General features: G+C 41.0%; 1 pseudogene; it reads right to left on the bottom strand.

The window, feature by feature from the left end:
• Nucleotides 1–12,784: 12,784 nt before the first annotated feature.
• LOC139541877 (calcium/calmodulin-dependent protein kinase type 1-like) lies at nucleotides 12,785–19,694 on the bottom strand (annotated as a pseudogene).
• Nucleotides 19,695–19,955: the final 261 nt, after the last annotated feature.

Below are 19,955 nucleotides of genomic sequence, written 5' to 3'. Positions count from 1 at the left end.
TCTAGTCGTGCTGTCCTGAGGCGGGTCTGGTCTGGTAAATCTGTGCTGTGTTGGGCCTGGTCTAGTAGAGCTGTGTTGTGATGGGCCTGGTCTAGTAGAGCTGTGCTGTAATAAGCCGTGTCTGGCTCTTTTCTCCTGGTGATGGTGGAGGTACTGTTGTTTCAGAATGTGGCGCGGGGGACCTCTGTTGCTGGGGTGATGGGTGTGTGGGTCCCTGCCAAGTGTTGCATCTTTTAGGTCCTTGGCAAAGGTTCTGATACTGTCCTGATCAAGATGTACATTATGGTATAAGTGTTGACATGTCAGAGTGGGGTGGTGAGCCGTTCTGACGTTGAGCAGTGAGGCACAGTCCACAGTGATCTGTTGATTTATTTTGTCGATCAACTTTCCTGGGAAGTCTTTTCTTGGTAGGAGGGTGGACACAACTATATTGGTTGTTGGGAACACAGCCTGTATCTGTTCTGCCACTCTTCTCACTGCCCCAGATTCATTTTCACCTTTGGCATGAAGGTCGTTTGTGCCAGTGTGGATGATGATGTGTCGGGGGTGTCAATCCTGGTCTGACTGAGTAGCTGCATTGCACTGTCAGTTGTAGGACACCAGAACTTATACACCTGGTGTCTAGGGAATAATCTTTCCTGGACTAAGAACTTCCCATTTGAATCAATAAAGATTGCAGTTGTGGGTGATTGTCTGGGAGGCTGGTATTCTGACCTGGGCTGGAGCAGACTGAGAGGCTGGTAGGTTGACCTGGGCTGTAGCAGACTGAGAGGCTGGTTGGCTGACCTGGGCTGGAGCAGACTGAGAGGCTGGTTGGCTGACCTGGGCTGGAGCAGACTGAGAGGCTGGTTGGCTGACCTGGGCTGGAGCAGACTGGTAGGCTGGTGCAGTGTCATCAGGCTGTGTGGTGGAGGCCATGCTGGTCTCAGGTTCTGCTTGTGTTATGCCAAGCTGGTGGACATGTTCTCTAGATGCAGAGGACATAATGACTCACTGCTGGTTGAGGAGGTCAATGTACCTCTCTCTTTGTTCTAGCTCCTTTCTTGTTGTGCTCAGATGGTCTCTCTGAGGTCATCATTTGTCTGACTCAGTTTGTCCATTCTGCTTTCTAATTTAGCAAAAGATGCTCTGCTCTGCTCTCCTCCCTGAACTGTTTCATCTCTTCTTTTAGTTTCTGTTCAGTGTCCTCTTCTTGTTCTCCTCTCATCTCTCTCTCTCTCTCTGTCTCTCTCTCCCTCTGTCTCTCTCTCTCTCTCTTCCGCTTTCATATTTTATGTGGTTCATTTGTCATCTACACACTGATTTGAAAGAGCAAGCAATTAATTCTAGATCTCTTGAAACCCCTAATATTCACTCTGTTTTTCTGAATAGTGAAAATGTCTGTACGGTGTGCACATCTCTAGATTTCTGCTTGATTGTGTGTTTCTAAGGCTGGATCCACTGGTTCTAAAAGGGGAGTGGGGGAGTAATATCGAAGTGTATGTGAACACCAATAGCTACTGATCTCTTGTAATGGTGACTTTGGGGAAGACAAAAAGGAGAGGACACAGTCAATAGAGAGAAACAGTAATGTCGTCTTTTTGTAGGCACTAACTCTGCCATGGTTCATTGGACAAAGCCTATGGGGAAAATGAATGACATTTTTGTAGGGTTTTTGGATAAACGCCGGAAATAAGGTCTGTGGTAAACACAAGTTTAGGAGAATTTATGCGTTTTGTTCTATCAGATAATCTTCATCAGCTAACGCCACTTTTTTGTGAATTTTTAAGAATTTATTTAATGATAAAAACACATAAAGGCTTCATGATTCATAAAGGTCACCTTAATTGACTGCTATTATCTCATAGAACAAAAGGTATAAGATCTCCTAAGCCTGTGTTAACCTCAGACCTTATTTTCGGCATTTATTCCAAAACCCTATTCATTCCCAATTCAAATTTCCCATAGGGATAGAAAGAGGAGGAAGGGAAGCGCTACTAAGGTACACTATAGTATATTTTGGTAGATAGAAGGTGCTCTTTGGTAAAAGGGGTAAATTGGTCATCAAAAAGAAAGGAGGACCAAGGCACTCTTCATATAATTAATTAAAATGCCTTTATTAGTATGGCATGTTCAATAGAAACAAAGTTTTTTAAAAACCGACACGTTTCGGCTGCATGGCCTTCGTCAGGGAGTACGATACGGATCCCATAGGGATTGCTGAGCGAATCAGATGTAACTTATTTCCGGCCTTTAGGACAATACGTTGGAAAGTTCTATAATGTGGGGCTAAAACATAATTCAAATGCCAAGTTTAGATCTAAGATGTCTAACATGGTTATAGAAGTACATTTTAAATCCAAATGAAAACCACCAGATTGCACATCATATACTGTATTATGTCCTAATGCATAAGATGAAAATGACCTATGTAATGCAGTTATGATTTTAAAGGCCCAGTGCAGTCCAAAATGTGATTTTTCTGTGTTTTATATATATTTCCACACTGAGGTTGGGTAACTGTAACGGCGCCGGAGAAGATGGCTGTTCCTAACTGATTGGGTTTTTATGTTCGTTTTTTTGCGTAGTTTGTAACTTATTTTTTTAATTATTTTGTACATAATGTTGCTGCTACCGTCTCTTATGACCGATAATAACTTCTGGACATCAGAACAGCCATTACTCACCACGAACTGGCAGAAGCTTATTTTTCCTTTAATGAGTCCGACGTACTGCTTTCCCGGGAACAGTCCCAAATCACCGTCATTTGTGTGAAGAGACGACGGAGAAAAGAAGCGACGACGGAGAAAAGAAGAGACGGCGGAGAAAAAGAGGACGGAGGTCGGGCTATCTTCTGAGGATTCGTAGGTGATCGAATAAATCCCCTCTGCCTTCCGTTCTTCTAGCTAACATGCAATCATTGGAAAATAAAATCGAAGACCTACGAGGAAGATTAAACTACCAACGGGACATTAAAAACAGTAATATCTTATGCTTCGTGGCTGAACGACCACATTATCAACATACAGTTGGCTGGTTATACGCTGTATCGGCAGGATAGAACAGCGGCGTCTGGTAAGACAAGGGGTGGCGGACTATGCTGGTGCACGATATCTAAGGAAGTCTCAACGTTTTGCTCGCCTGAGGTAGAGTATCTCATGATAAGCTGTAGACCACACTATCTACCTAGAGAGTTTTCATCTGTATTTGTTGTATCTGTCTACATACCACCATAGACCGATGTTGGCACTAAGGCCACACTAAATTAGCTGTATTCCGCCATAAGCAAACAGGAAAAAGCTAATCCAGAGGCGGCACTCCTAGTGGCCGGGGACTTTAATGCAGGGAAACTTAAATCTGTTGTACCAAATTTCTATCAGCATGTTAAATGTGCAACCAGAGGGGGGAAAAAATCTAGATCACCTTTACTCCACACACAGAGATGCATACAAAGCTCTCCCTCGCCCTACATTTGGCAAATCTGACCATAATTCTAACCTCCTGATTCCTGCTTACAAGCAAAAATTAAAAACAGGAAGCATCAATGACTCAGTCAATAAAAAAGTGGTCAGATGATGCAGATGCTAATCTACAGGACTGTTTTGCTAGCACAGACTGGAATATGTTCCGGGATTCTTCCTATGGTATTGAGGAGTACACCACATCAGTCATTGGGCTAATCAATAAGTGCATCGATGACATCGTCCCCACCGTGACCGTACTTAAATACCCCCAACCAGAAGCCATGGATTACAGGCAACATCCGCACTGAGCTAAAGGCCAGAGCTGCTGCTTTCAAGGAGCGGGACTCTAACCTTGAAGCTTATAAGAAATCCCGCTGACCAGTGACACGAGCCTACCAGACGAGCTAAACTACTTCTATGCTCGCTTCGAGGCAAACAACACTGAAACATGTATGAGAGCACCAGCTGTTCCGGATGAATGTGTGATCATGCTCTCCGCAGCCGATGTGAGTAAGACCTTTAAACAGGTCAACATTCACAAGGCCACAGGGCCAGACAGATTACCAAGATGTGTACTGCGAGCATGCGCTGACCAACTGGCAAGTGTCTTCACTGACATTTTCAACCTCTCCCTGTCCGATTCTGTAATACCAACATGTTTCAAGCAGACCACCATAGTCCCTCTGCCCAAGAACACGAAGGTAACCTGCCTAAATGACTACCGACCCGTAGCACTCACGTCTGTAGCCATGTAGTGCTTTGAAAGGCTGGTCATGGCTCACATCAACACCATTATCCCAGAAACCCTAGACCCACTCCAATTTGCATAGCGCCCGAACAGATCCACAAATAATGCAATCTCTATTGCACTCCACACTGCCCTTTCCCACCTGGACAAAAGGAACACCTATGTGAGAATGCTATTCATTGACTACAGCTCAGCGTTCAACACCATAGTGCCCTCAAAGCTCATCAATAAGCTAAAGACCCTGGGACAAAACACCTCACCTTTGCAACTGGATCCTGGACTTCCTGATGGGCCACTCCCAGGTGGTAAGTGTAGGTAACAACACATCCGCCATGCCAATCCTCAACACAGGAGCCCCTCAGGGGTGCATGCTCAGTCCCTCCTGTACTCCCTGTTCACTCATGACTGCACAGCCAGGCACGACTCCAACACCATCATTAAGTTTGCCGATGGCACAACAGTGGTAGGCCTGATCACCGATAACGACGAGACAGCCTACAGGGAGGAGGTCAGAGACCTGACCGGGTGGTGCCAGAATAACAACCTATCCCTCAACGTAACCAAGACTAAGGAGATGATTGTGAACTACAGGAAAAGGAGGACCGAGCACACCCCCATCCCCATGGGGCTGTAGTGGAGCAGGTTGAGAGCTTCAAGTTCCTTGGTGTCCACATCACCAAAAAACTAGAATGGTCCAAACACACCAAGGCAATCGTGAAGAGGGCACGACAAAACCTATTCCCCCTCGGGAGACTGAAAAGATTTGGCATGGGTCCTCAGATCCTCAAAATGTTTTACAGCTGCGCCATTGAGAGCATCCTTACTGGTTACATCACTGCCTGGTATGGCAACTGCTCGGCCTCCGATCGCAAGGCACTACAGAGGGTAGTGCGTCCGGCCCAGTACATCACTGGGGCCAAGCTTTCTGCCATCCAGGACCTCTATACCAGGCAGTGTCAAGTGGTGTCAGGAAGGCCTTAACAATTGTCAAAGACTCTTGGATCAAGTCTCGGTCCAAGAGGCTTCTAAACAGCTTCTACCCCCAAGCCATAAGACTCCTGAACATCTATAAATAACATCCAGATTATTTACATTGCCCCCCCCCTTTTACACCGCTGCTACTCTCTGTTATTATCTATGCGTAGTCACTTTAATAACTCTACATACATACTAACATACATACTAACATACATTACATGCATACATTACATGCATACATTATATACATACATACATACATACATACATACATACATACATACATACATACATACATACATACATACATACAGTACATACGTACATTACATGCATACATTACATGCATACATTATATACATACAGTGCATACAGTGAGGGAAAAAAGTATTTGATCCCCTGCTGATTTTGTACGTTTGCCCACTGACAAAGAAATGATCAGTCTATAATTTTAATGGTAGGTTTATTTGAACAGTGAGAGACAGAATAACAACAAAAATATCCAGAAAAACGCATGTCAAAAATGTTATAAATTGATTTGCATTTTAATGAGGGAAATAAGTATTTGACCCCCTCTCAATCAGAAAGATTTCTGGCTCCCAGGTGTCTTTCATACAGGTAACGAGCTGAGATTAGGAGCACACTCTTAAAGGGAGTGCTCCTAATCTCAGTTTCTTACCTGTATAAAAGACACCTATCCACAGAAGCAATCAATCAATCAGATTCCAAACTCTCCACCATGGCCAAGACCAAAGAGCTCTCCAAGGATGTCAGGGACAAGATTGTAGATCTACACAAGGCTGGAATGGGCTACAAGACCATTGCCAAGCAGTTTGGTGAGTAGGTGACAACAGTTGGTGCGATTATTCGCAATTGGAAGAAACACAAAAGAACTGTCAAACTCCCTTGGCCTGGGGCTCCATGTAAGATCTCACCTCGTGGAGTTGCAATGATCATGAGAATGGTGAGGAATCAGCCCAGAACTACACAGGAGGATCTTGTCAATGATCTCAAGGCAGCTGGGACCATAGTCACCAAGAAAACAATTGGTAACACACTACACCGTGAAGAACTGAAATCCTGCAGCGCCCGCAAGGTCCCCCTGCTCAAGAAAGCACATATACATGCCCGTCTGAAGTTTGCCAATGAACATCTGAATGATTCAGAGGACAACTGGGTGAACGTGTTGTGGTCAGATGAGACCAAAATGGAGTTCTTTGGCATCAACTCAACTTGCCGTGTTTGGAGGAGGAGGAATGCTGCCTATGACCCCAAGAAACCATCCCCACCGTCAAACATGGAGGTGGAAACATTATGCTTTGGGGGTGTTTTTCTGCTAAGGGGACAGGACAACTTCACAGCATCAAAGGGACGATGGACGGGGCCATGTACCGTCAAATCTTGGGTGAAAACCTCCTTCCCTCAGCCAGGGTATTGAAAATGGGTCGTGGATGGGTATTCCAGCATGACAATGACCCAAAACACACGGCCAAGGCAACAAAGGAGTGGCTCAAGAAAAAGCACATTAAGGTCCTGGAGTGGCCTAGCCAGTCTCCAGACCTTAATCCCATAGAAACTCTGTGGAGGGAGCTGAAGGTTCGAGTTGCCAAACGTCAGTCTCGAAACCTTAATGACTTGAAGAAGATCTGCGAAGAGGAGTGGGACAAAATCCCTCCTGAGATGTGTGCAAACCTGGTGGCCAACTACAAGAAACATCTGACCTCTGTGATTGCCAACAAGGGTTTTGCCACCAAGTACTAAGTCATGTTTTGCAGAGGGGTCAAATACTTATTTCCCTCATTAAAATGCAAATCAATTTATAACATTTTTGACATGCGTTTTTCTGGATTTTTTTGTTGATATTCTGTCTCTCACTGTTCAAATAAACCTACCATTAAAATTACAGACTGATCATTTCATTGTCAGTGGGCAAACGAACAAAATCAGCAGGGGATCAAATACTTTTTTCCCTCACTGTACATACATACTAACATACATAAATACATACTAACATTGTATGTATACATTACATTACATACATACATACAGTACATACAGTACATACACACATACAGTACATACATACATACATACATACATACATACATACATACATACATACATACATACATACAGTACATACATACATACATACATACATACATACATACATACATACATACATACATACATACATACATACATACTAACATACATACATACATTATATACATACATACTAACATACATACATTATATACTAACATACATACATACATTACATACATTATATACTAACATAACATACATACATTATATACTAACATACATACATACATTACATATATTACATACATACATTACTTACATACATTACATACGTACATTACATACATACAGTGCATACATACATTACATACATACAGTACATACATACAGTACATACATACATTACATACATTACATACATTACATACATTACATACATACATTACATACATACATACATACATACATACAGTACATACATACTAACATACATACATACTAACATACATACATTATATACTAACATATATACATTACATATATTACATACATACATTACTTACATACATTACATACATACATTACATACATACAGTACATACATACAGTGCATACATACATTACATACATACATTACATACATAACATACATACATACATACATACATACATACATACATACATACATACATACATACATACATACATACATACTAACATACATACATACATACTAACATACATACATTACATACTAACATACATACATACTAACATACATACATTACATATATTACATACATACATTACTTACATACATTACATACGTACATTACATACATACAGTACATACATACATTACATACATAACATACATACATACATACATACTAACATACATACATACATACTAACATACATATATTATATACTAACATACATACATTATATACTAACATACATACATTACATACATACATACATACATACATACATACATACATACATACATACATACATACATACATACATACATACATACATACATACATACATACATACTAACATACATACATTATATACTAACATACATACATTACATATATTACATACATACATTACTTACATACATTACATACGTACATTACATACATACAGTACATACATACAGTGCATACATACATTACATACATACATTACATGCATTACATACATACATACATACATACATACATACATACATACATACATACATACATATACATACATACATACATACATACATACATACATACATACATACATACATACATACATCACCCCATTCACCAAAGCACTATTTATCTCCACACCACACCAGTGTCATGCCCAGACACACTGGCTTGCTCTCTGAAATTACATTCCTAATCTCTCCCACTGCTGAGCCATGGCCCAAAACCGTGGCTAATTGGGATAAAATAGAATTCACCATCAGCCTCGCCTGTCTGAAATCTGAGTCTGAAATATTAGATAATGATGGAGATTTCTGATGAATACCGGCTTGGCACAATTAACCTTCATTTGAATACACTTTATCAATAATGGTCATCGTTCCTGAGAAAATTATGAACCACCTGTCTTCATCAGAGGTTTATTCTGTCTAATGTTCGGGGACTTAAGGGAACCTGACCAAAATGTTGTGTACCCTGGTTCATCATCAACTGTGCAACAACAATCATTCTTTCCTGATGAACATGAAATATAGATAATGTGACAGATTAAAGTCAATACTGGCAGTAAGGGATTGTTTTTGAATGACAAAGACTGTCTACAAAAATGCCTTTATCGTTATAGAACAGACCACCGTCTCCAATTCAGTACTCCACACTCCCCAGACCCTTCCTTTATAGAACAGCCCAGTGTCTCTAATACAATAATCTACACTTCCTTTCCTTCTCTCTTGACTGAATGTCAACTGCCTTCCCTGGTCCCTGAAAGCTGATTTTTACACCACCGTAGGATTTCCATAATCGCTTTATCCATGCGATGTGATCAGCCTCTCACACAAAGAGGAAGACATTAGCCCCAATTTGAACTGCCACAGATTTGCCAAACAGAGGGTGCTGTTTGCCGCTGATAAGGGAGGAAAGGGTTGGAAGGACTCTGACTGAAGGGTTGGGAAGAGTGGTGAAATGCCAAGCAAAACAACCAACCCGGGTTTAATATTGGAAATCAACAATTCTTCTCAAAGATCAGCCTTTATTGGAGACATCTTTTCCTTGCAGGAGAATCAGTCTATGAAATGTAGTAATTGGATCAAACAATCCAATAGGATGTAATAGTTATTCAAACACAGACAACCTAATAAGATGGATGTGTGAGTGACAAACAGACATACTGCATGTGAATTCAAACACATTTACAGTGTACTAAAACACTGAGCTACTGTAAATAACCTATTTGTCTTTCTATGGTTTTGTTCCAAGATATAAACACAGCATGTAAAGTGTTGGTCCCATGTTTCTTGAGCTGAAATAAAAGATCCCAGAACTGTTCCATATGCACAAAAAGATTATTTCTCTCAAATTTTGTGCACAAATTTATTCACATCCCTTTTAGTGAGCATTTCTCCTTTGCCAAGATAATCCATCCACCAGACAGGTGTGGCATATCAAGAATCTGATTAAACAGCATGATCATTACACAGGTGCACCTTGTGCTGGGGTCAATAAAAGGCCACTCTAAAATGTACAGTTTTATCACACAACACAATGCCACAAATGTCTCAAGTTTTGAGGGAGCGTGGATTGGCATGCTGACTGCAAGAATGTTCACTAGAGCTGTTGTCATTTCTCTACCATAAGCCGCCTCCAACATCGTTTTAGATAATTTGGCAATACGTCCAACTGGGCTCACAACCGCAGACCACGTGTAACCACGCCAGCCCAGGACCTCTACATCCGGCTTCTTCATCTGAGACCAGTCACCAGGAGTATTTCTGTCTGTAAAAAAGCCCTTTTGAGGGGAAAAACTCGTTCTGATGCCTATGCCCTCCCATGCCCACCCATGGCTGCGCCTTTGCCCATTCATGTGAAATCCATAGATTAGAGCCTAATTCATTCATTTCAAATGACTGATTTCCTTATATGAACTGTAACTCAGTAAAATCGTTGAAATTGTTGCATGTTGCGTTTATATTTTTGTTCAGTGTATTTTAAAAGCTGCCTCCAGCAGCATGTTGTGATAAGGGAGGATGTTATGTATCAGACCCATATATTTAGAGAGGTAGGACATTGAGGTTTCTGCATTATGGTGCATTTACATTACACTGAACTCCATGGCAGTCATGTTAGTTCCTCATGAGCAATATTGACCAATAGCAGTTCACAGAATTGTCAGAATTTAAACAATGCTATGTACAAGATTCCAATTTTCGTCATGAATGCACAAATGGAATGCTTAAAGGTGCTAACATGGCGTCCATTCTAAAAGTTGGCCCAACTGTCTAAATCTATTTCTCTAGTATGTTAGTATCTGTCCATGTGGCAGGGAAAGGTACCTGTATTCCCAGGCTGATAAACAGACCGATCCTGTCGACTCCCCAGGAGACCATCTGGACAAGAGCTCTGTAGAAAAACATCATGGTACCACTCTGGCTCATGTTTGAGACAACTACACACAGACAGACAGAGTTCTGTTTTCACATGGTAAAAAGCATTAATGGAAGCTTCTGCTGTTCCTGTCATGTCCCAAACATCTGGCCACAGAGGTGGGCAGTGAAGTGTTGGAGCGAAAGGGGAGCGCCTGCATGTTTGAGAAGGCTGCCTAGCTGTCGGCTGCAGCAGTGTGGAGAGGAGAAGAGGGGAGGCTGGGTGGGTGGGTGGTGGAACCAGCTGGGAAGACGGATGTCTGACAGGTGTTTGAGCTCTTACCTGAGGCAAGCTGCACTGGGCATTGTCATCATACGTCAAGAACAAACGTAAATTAGGAAATTTAAATGATAAGGCCTCTGAATTTTTGGCGGGTAATTACCCATCTTAATTAAAATGAGTTACACCAGATGGGAGACAGCTTGCACTATGGAAATGAGCCAAGTTTGCTGTAAACACAGTTCTGGTTAAAGTGTGGAACTTACAATAGCTAACATGTATCCATGCGTGTATCCAGAGAGGATGTCGCCATCCTGAGGTATCTGTGACTCCATTAGGAGTCCATCTATACACTAGGACCTGCCATCCATGATCTCCATCATTCCCATGTCAGTTGATTAAAAACCTCCTCCATTAGTTATCTATTTACTGCTGTATTAGCCATGGCTCTCATACAGAGGCGTGTGCACATTTAAAATTATCTTTACAACGGTTACTCTGTTATTGGTCAGCGAGACATCAGCGGTACCCATTCAGAGTTCTACCTCAATTTCTGCACCTTGGAACATCTTGACAAAACGCAGTAAAGTGCCCTTTGCAACCCTTTTCAAATTGTTTAATATAGAATTGCTTTGGCGCACACTAAAAGGTTTCCACATGATTGCTCCTAAGCAGGATTTCATAGGGTGATGGAAAGGCAGGAGCTGCTTTACAGCTTTATGCCCACTGATATGAGCAACACCAGACAGACTGGAGAGGAGTGAGCGTTATACGGGTTGGTATGTATGACGCTTTAAAACCATTGTTCTAATGAAAAAAATAACTACTCCATGTTCAAGGGCACTCTGCTATATTCTGACCCACATTTATGATGTTATGGGTTCTTAGGTCACTTGGACATTTATCGCTGCCTCTCTCTCTAACACACATACAGCGGAGAGCTTTCAAGGAGCTGTCTCATTAGTTTCGGTTAAGCATGGGTTGTTTCTGCTGTCAAAGGCAATATGCATTCTGCCCCTACACTACTTTATTGCTTTCATTTGGGGTTGTCATTTTCAATTCTGAAGATGTACTCAATGTAATTTGTTCTTATTCATCCCAGTTCCCAAGACATTCAAGAATTCTAATGACTGTGTCAAACTCAACTAGAAAATTATCAAATATCAAACTTTGAGGGGGAAAAAAAAGTGTTTTCTAACACGCTTTTATTAGTGAAGAATACAACGGTCTATAGATACTTAGCATCAAATAATTAGAAAACCTGTTTACATCGATGCATGGTCAATAGATACTAGGCCTATTAGTATATTGTTATTATTTATCAACAAAATTACACTTGATGTGTCAAATGAGTCCGGTTGCTAAATTGTATGGAGCCAGACCAGATTCTGAGCAATGTTTGGATGAGACCGTTAAATAATAATAATAATTTACAACAGAAATAAAAGCTTGATTAACACCGCCCTCTGCTGGCCGAAGGAGAGTATCACTCTGTATCACTCTGGATTTGCAATTAATCACATACAGCAAAGGCACTTGAGAGCAGAAATGCCATAAATGGCACAGGATTCTTCTGAGGTAATTTCTCTGCCAGACATGGATTAAATGGCATCTCTTGTTAGCTCAGTGTAGCTCAGTTGGTAGAGCATGGCACCTTGCAACACCAGGGTTGTAGATTTGATTTCCATGGGGGGCCCAGTATGAAGAAAGTATGAAAATGTATGCACTCACTACTTACTGTAAGTCGCTCTGGATAAGAGCATCTGCTAAATGACGTAAATGTAAAGCAAGAGAAAAAACCACAGGTTACTGTAGCGACTGCTGTCTGTTTGCTGCGGGATGTTGATGTTGGGATATTCATGCCATTTGTCCCTCACCTTGCAGTGTGGCCTTGGTCTGTATCTTAGCCTCCTCCTCTACTGCTACATTCTTCTTACTGAGCATTGAATGCCCTCTGAAAAACACAATGCAGACTTGTAGTTAAGTGGATTCCTGCACGTAGAAGAGCTGATGCACATAACCAAAACAATAGGAAACATATCCAGGTTCCAGGTTTATAGGAGAAATTGTGCCATGGTGTGATGTTCTGGACATTTTAAACAGTACCCAGGCAGGACTAAGCTTACCTTCCACTTGCTCTTAGCAAAGTTCTTCTGAATGTGCTCACTGACGGACCCATGTATGCTATTATCCAGAGCGGCTCCTCCCGAGATCCTGACTCAACAACACGTCCAGCACCAATTAACAAGCCATCAATACCACTATTATTATAGAACGTTGGAGTCATATGCTGTATGTTTACTGTACTGTATGTGTACTGTATGTGTTATACTGATAAACCTACAGGATGCTTTTCATTGAAATCCTAAAAGAAATAAGGTGATATTCAATCAAAATAAATTCCTGGATTTACAGGATACATCAAGAAAATGTAATGTTTTGAACTTCAAGAATTTGTTTGCATTAAAGTAATTAATGTTTCAAACTCAACTGCCATGGATATGTTTTAGTTATGATAGGCTATAGAAAATATCCCCATTTATCAGGGCACCCATTAATTGTGTTGTATAGAACATTTCATTCTGTACTTAAGTAGACTAAACACATGATGTTATAGTATTGACCATTCTCACTAAAGGAGATATAGAATCTAATACAGCACTGGAGGCTGCTGAGGGGAGGACAGCTCACAATGACATCTGGAACGGAGCCAATGGAATGGCATCCCATCAAACACATGGAAACCATGTTTGATGTATTTCAAATCAAATCAAATTGTATTCGTCACGTGCGCCGAATACAACAGGTGTAGACCTTACAGTGAAATGCTTACTTACAGGCTCTAACAAATAGTGCAAAAAATGTATTAGGTGAACAATAGGTAGGTAAAGAAATAAAACAACAGTAAAAAGACAGTCTATATACAGCAGCGAGGCTATAAAAGTAGCGAGGCTACATACAGACACCGGTTGGCTGGGGTCTTTGACAATTTTTAGGGCCTTCCTCTGACACCGCCTGGTGTAGAGGTCCTGGATGGCAGGCAGCTTAGCCCCAGTGATGTACTGGGCCGTACGCACTACCCTCTGTAGTGCCTTGCGGTCGGAGGCCGAGCACTTGCCTTACCAGGCAGTGATGTAATCAGTCAGGATGCTCTCGATGTTGCAGCTGTAGAACCTTTTGAAGATCTGAGGACCCATGCCAAATCTTTTTAGTTTCCTGAGGGGGAATAGGCTTTGCCGTGCCCTCTTCATGACTGCCTTGGTCTGTTTGGACCATTCTAGTTTGTTGGTGATGTGGACACCAAGGGACTTGAAGCGCTCAACCTGCTCCACTACAGCCCCATTGATGAGAATGTGGGTGTGCTCGGGCCTCCTTTTCCTGTAGTTCACAATCATCTCCTTAGTCTTAGTTACGTTGAGGGATAGGTTGTTATTCTGGCACCACCCGGCCAGGTCTCTGACCTCCTCCCTGTAGGCTGTCTCGTCGTTGTCGGTGATCAGGCCTACCACTGTTGTGCCGTCTGAAAAGTTAATGATGGTGTTGGAGTCATGCCTGGCCATGCAGTATTTAATACCATTCCACTGATTCCGCTCCGGCCATTACCACAAGCCCTTCCTCCCCAACTAAGGTGACACCAACCTCCTGTGGAATACACACATAGCTACTAGTCTATTTTTAAACTCACCAAGGATGCTTCAAGGCCTGCTCACAATTGTACCTCATCTCGGGTTCTTTCTACAACATGCGTGGAATGAAATCTATTGCTGAATGGAACATTTTGGAGAGGGAAGCAGCATTCAGGAGGTCATACATGTTTAAAGACTAAAGAAAAGCACACTGAAAGAAACATTTTTAAAAATAAATTTCATTAAAAATTAAAAGCACACTGAAAGAAAAATAAGTCATTATTGCCAAGACAGGGATGACATTGTGTGTCAAATACGTGTGAGATGTGATGTAAAGAACTAATACAGGCTAGCTAAAAGGATCTCTCAGTATCTTCAACTACATACTGTACCTGAGTTAGAGTCAAACTCATATTCAGCCTTCATGATCAACATGTACATATGTGAGTCATTGTGGTAATAAAACAGAGGGTAGCCACAGAGTCTAGAACATTCAAATAAAACCTTTTAACACAACATAACTGTTCACTTGTCTGTATTAAAGGGATAGATCGGATTTTGGCAATGAAGCCATTTATCTACTAACCCTGGAAGTCTACATAGAAGTCCCATAGACTTCCAGTCATTGCTCTTTGCTAATTGGCAACTTCCTTCCTACTGGATGTAGAGACATACAAATTGTATCCATGAGTTCATCTGACACTGGGGAAGTAGATAAAGGGCCTCGTTGCCAAAATCCTGAAGTATCCCTTTAAGTAAAATGTGAAGAATTTACCATTACTAAACACTCAAAGTATATACAGTTGAAGTCGGAAGTTTACATACACCTTAGGCAAAAACATTTAAACTCAGTTCTTCACAATTCCTGACAATTTAATCCTAGTAAAACTTCCCCTGTCTTAGGTCAGTTAGGATCACCACTTCATTTTAATAATGTGAAATATCAGAATAATAGTAGAGAGAATGATTTATTTCAGCTTGTATTTCTTTCATCACATTCCCAGTGGGTCAGAAGTTAACATATACTCAATTAGTATTTGATTGGCATTGCCTTTAAATTGTTTAACTTGGGTCAAACGATTCGGGTAGCCTTCCACAAGCTTCACACAATACGTTGGGTGAATTTTGTCCCATTTCTCCTGACAGAGCTGGTGTAACTGAGTCAGGTTTGTAGGCCTCCTTGCTCGCACACACCTTTTCAGTTCTGCCCACAAATTTTCTATAGGATCGAGGTCAGGGCTTTGTGATGGCTACTCCAATACCTTGACTTCGTTGTCCTTTGGAAGTATGCGTGGGGTCATTGTCCATTTGGAAGACCCATTTGCAACCAAGCTTTAACTTCCTGATTGATGTCTTGGGATGTTGCTTCAATATAACCACATAATTTTCCTACCTCATGATGCCATCTATTTTGTGAAGTACATCAGTCCCTCCTGCAGCAAAGCACCCCCACAACATGATGCTGCCACCCCCGTGCTTCACGGTTGGGATGGTGTTCTTCAGCTTGCAAGCCTCCCCCATTTTCCTCCAAACATAACGATGGTCATTATGGCCAAACAGTTCTATTTTTGCTTCATCAGACCAGAGGACATTTCTCCAAAAAGTACGATCTTTGTCCCCATGTGCAGTTGCAAATCGTATTCTGGCTTTTTTATGGCGGTTTTGGAGAAGTGGCTTCTTCCTTGCTGAGCGGCCTTTCAGGTTATGTCGATATAGGACTCGTTTTACTGTGGATATAGATACTTTGTACTGGTTTCCTCCAGCATCTTCACAAGGTCCTTTGCTGTTGTTCTGGGATTGATTTGCACTTTTCGTACCAAAGTACATTCATCTCTAGGAGACAGAACACGTCTCCTTCCTGAGCGGTATGATGGCTGTGTGGTCCCATGGTGTTTATATTTGCATACTATTGTTCGTACAGATGAACGTGGTACCTTCAGGCTTTTGGAAATTGCTCCCAAGGATGAACCAGACTTGTGGAGGTCTAGGCTGATTTCTTTTGATTTTCCCATGATGTCAAGCAAAGAGGCACTGAGTTTGAAGGTAGGCCTTGAAATTCATCCACAGGTACACCTCCAATTGACTCAAATTATGTCAATTAGCCTATCAGAAGCTTCTAAAGCCAAGACATAATTTTCTGGAATTTTCCAAGCTGTTTAAAGGCACAGTCAACTTAGTGTATGTAAACTTCTGACCCACTGGAATTGTGATACAGTGAATTATAAGTGAAATAATCTGTCTGTAAACAATTGTTGTAAAATGTACTTGTGTCATGCACAAAGTAGATGTCCTAACTGACTTGCCAAAACTATAGTTTGTTAACAAGAAATACGTGGAGTGGTTGAAAAATGAGTTTTAATGACTCCAACCTAAGTGTATGTAAACTTTCGACTTTAACTGTAGGTGATCTCCCCCAGAGCCCATAGGTCCACCTCTTTGTCATAAGATTTCTGCTGCAGAAGCTATGGGGCTGCACACAAAATTAAAGAGAGGGTTTATGTGTGAGGTTCAAACTGCTTTAATTCTACATGATGAGGGTTCAGATGAGATGTATGTATTTGCGGATCCTCACCCACATAAGCAGGGGGTACACATGCTGTGGTGAGCACACTGCTCTTCCAACTTGGACAGGCCAAAGTCACTGACAATCTTGGAATCTATAGACGAAGTCTGATATAGTAAGAGGGAGGAATAATAATGATAACAATAATAACAGCAACAACAACAATAATAATACTAATAATAATGATCACAATAATAATAGTAACTATAATAATAATAACAATAATAATAATAACAACAATAATAATAATAATAATAATAACAATAATAATACTAACAATGATAATAATAATAATAACAATGATAATAATAATAATGATCACAATAATAATAGTAACAATAATAATAATAACAATAATAACAACTATAATAATAATAATAATAATAATAATAACAATAATAACATCTATAATAATAATAATAATGATCACAATAATAACAATAATAATACTAACAATAACAATAATAATAATAGAATGTCCATAATGCTTTATGGACAATTAAGCTGTCTCTGTCTGTCTGTCTGTCTGTCTGTCTGTCTGTCTGTCTGTCTGTCTGTCTGTCTGTCTGTCTGTCTGTCTGTCTGTCTGCCTGTCTGCCTGCCTGTCTGTCTGTCTGTCTGTCTGTCTGTCTGTCTGTCTGTCTATCTATCTATCTATCTATTTAACACTGCTACCAAACTATAAAGCAGATCACCTTCGGGTCCATGCGTTAAATGATATTATAACAGCTGGAGGACAGTTGTACATTCAAGTCCCTGTGTAAAGTTGTTACGTTCCCCAGTTTCTGTGTTGTTGTGGGTTTGTATGTGTGTATTCAGGAAATGGCATCCTGGATTCCTCACGCAGCTGATTGGTCAGCCCCATCGCTGATTGGAGCTCTGACCCCTCACTCTCATCAGGGGAAACAGCTGGCTCTTCAATTACCAACTCCTTCTACAGCTTGATAAAAGCCAGTGCTCCTTTGTCAGAGAGAGAGCTTCTTTTTATGTCCTGTGTTGATTGTTGTGGCAGTCAGTAAAAGTTTTGTCGATATTATTTTGTAGCTGCTCCTTCAGAGGTATGTGTATGCCAATAGGACTTAGTGTTTTTTGTTAATGAAATTTTTCACTTAAAGTATTGGTAATTAGTTACATACATCACCCGTAGTATTTATCTATGCACACTAGGTATTTATCTATGCACACCTGGGCGGACCACCCCCCTGTATTTTGGTTAGTGCGCACCAGGTGGTGCCAAAAGTTAGGTAAGTAGTGGGAAGGCAGGTAACGTACTGTAGGAGAGGGGACTCTTTAATTTGTACTTTCTTTGGTTCTGTCCAGCACCTTTTCCCCACTTTACCGTTTTAAGGAAGAATAAATTCCCTGTAAACGGTATTTTTCTCTACCTCTGTTGTCCTTCCCCGCACCTAAGATCACATAGCTCTCACTCCACGGGGAGTTGAGATGTAGCAGGGTGTTGCGTTCCCTCCAAGAGGCGTACGTAGTAACATGTGATATTATAACAGCTAGAGGACAGTTGTACATTCTGGTCCCTGTGCACGATACCCAGCTGGTGGAGTTATTGGACTGCTTCCAGAACCTGCAGTAGGACAGGGCTGGCATCTCTCTGTGTAGCTCCCCCTCTCCAGAATACGGTCCAGAAATTTGCCTCCTGTAAACAATATTGTGACAAGCTTTTCATTTCGGGGTGAACACCGTAGCTCATTTATTATTTGACTCAAATGTTTTCTTGGTGCGGGGACAAGCCTTCTATTGCAATGTGAAATATAAGAGATGGGATGAACAATCAATATTAGATTATATAATTACTGGGCATCTAAAGTCAGATTCCACCACTCAGAGTCATAAGAGAAAGTTTTGACGATGTCTCAAAGGTCTCCTCCATTGCCACCATGTTGGGATGGTTGATTCTGGTATAAAAAAGTGTTTTGTATTCGTTAAACATGACACTAACCTACGGAGCGCTGCAATCTCATTCTCCAACATGCCCTCTTTTCCCTTTAGCACCCTCTTGCGGATACACTTGACAACTACAAGTCTCAGGGTACGGCAGTGCTGAGCCACCCGCACCTCAGAAATGGATCCCCTGAAACACCCCCACATATTATTAGTAACCATTCATACAGGCTCTGGCTGTCATTGCTTTGTTTTGGAAAATAATTATTCAATCATCTGATCCCGTCTGACGTTTCGGGGGTTCCTCTGCTAAAGTGTTTCAATACTTAATATAGGAAGAATGTGCCATGATAGCTGTAAACATCAAGGCATCAAGGTAATGTCTCTCACAGAATTGTATGGCAACATACATTTGTAGTAAAGTGCAGTGTAAAGAAGCATAGATCTGCTCAACTATAAGACAGTCACACTCCCAGCTTCTCTCAGATCAGACACTGTTGTGATGTCCTGTTCTTTATTCCTGAATTCCTTCACCAGAGCCATTTTCAATAGGCTTTGTACAATGGGAAAAGAGGAAAAATATGATGCCTTTATCTGACCAGAAATCATTAATTCACCATTCAAATGAAAAGCAATAAGGTTATTCAACCAACCCAATTACACTGGTAAGTTGTTTGGCTAAACATAACCTGGCTATGTCACTGAACAATGCACACAACTGTCCATCACAATAACCACAACCTCTAGAATAAACACAAATGTAAATCTTTACTATTATGTTGAGAGTAGCACATATTTTATATT

This window comes from Salvelinus alpinus, chromosome 17 (assembly GCF_045679555.1).
Source record: "Salvelinus alpinus chromosome 17, SLU_Salpinus.1, whole genome shotgun sequence".
NCBI lineage: Eukaryota > Metazoa > Chordata > Actinopteri > Salmoniformes > Salmonidae > Salvelinus > Salvelinus alpinus.
Note: the sequence above shows the minus strand (reverse complement) of the source record. Positions and strands in the feature narration are given on the sequence as shown.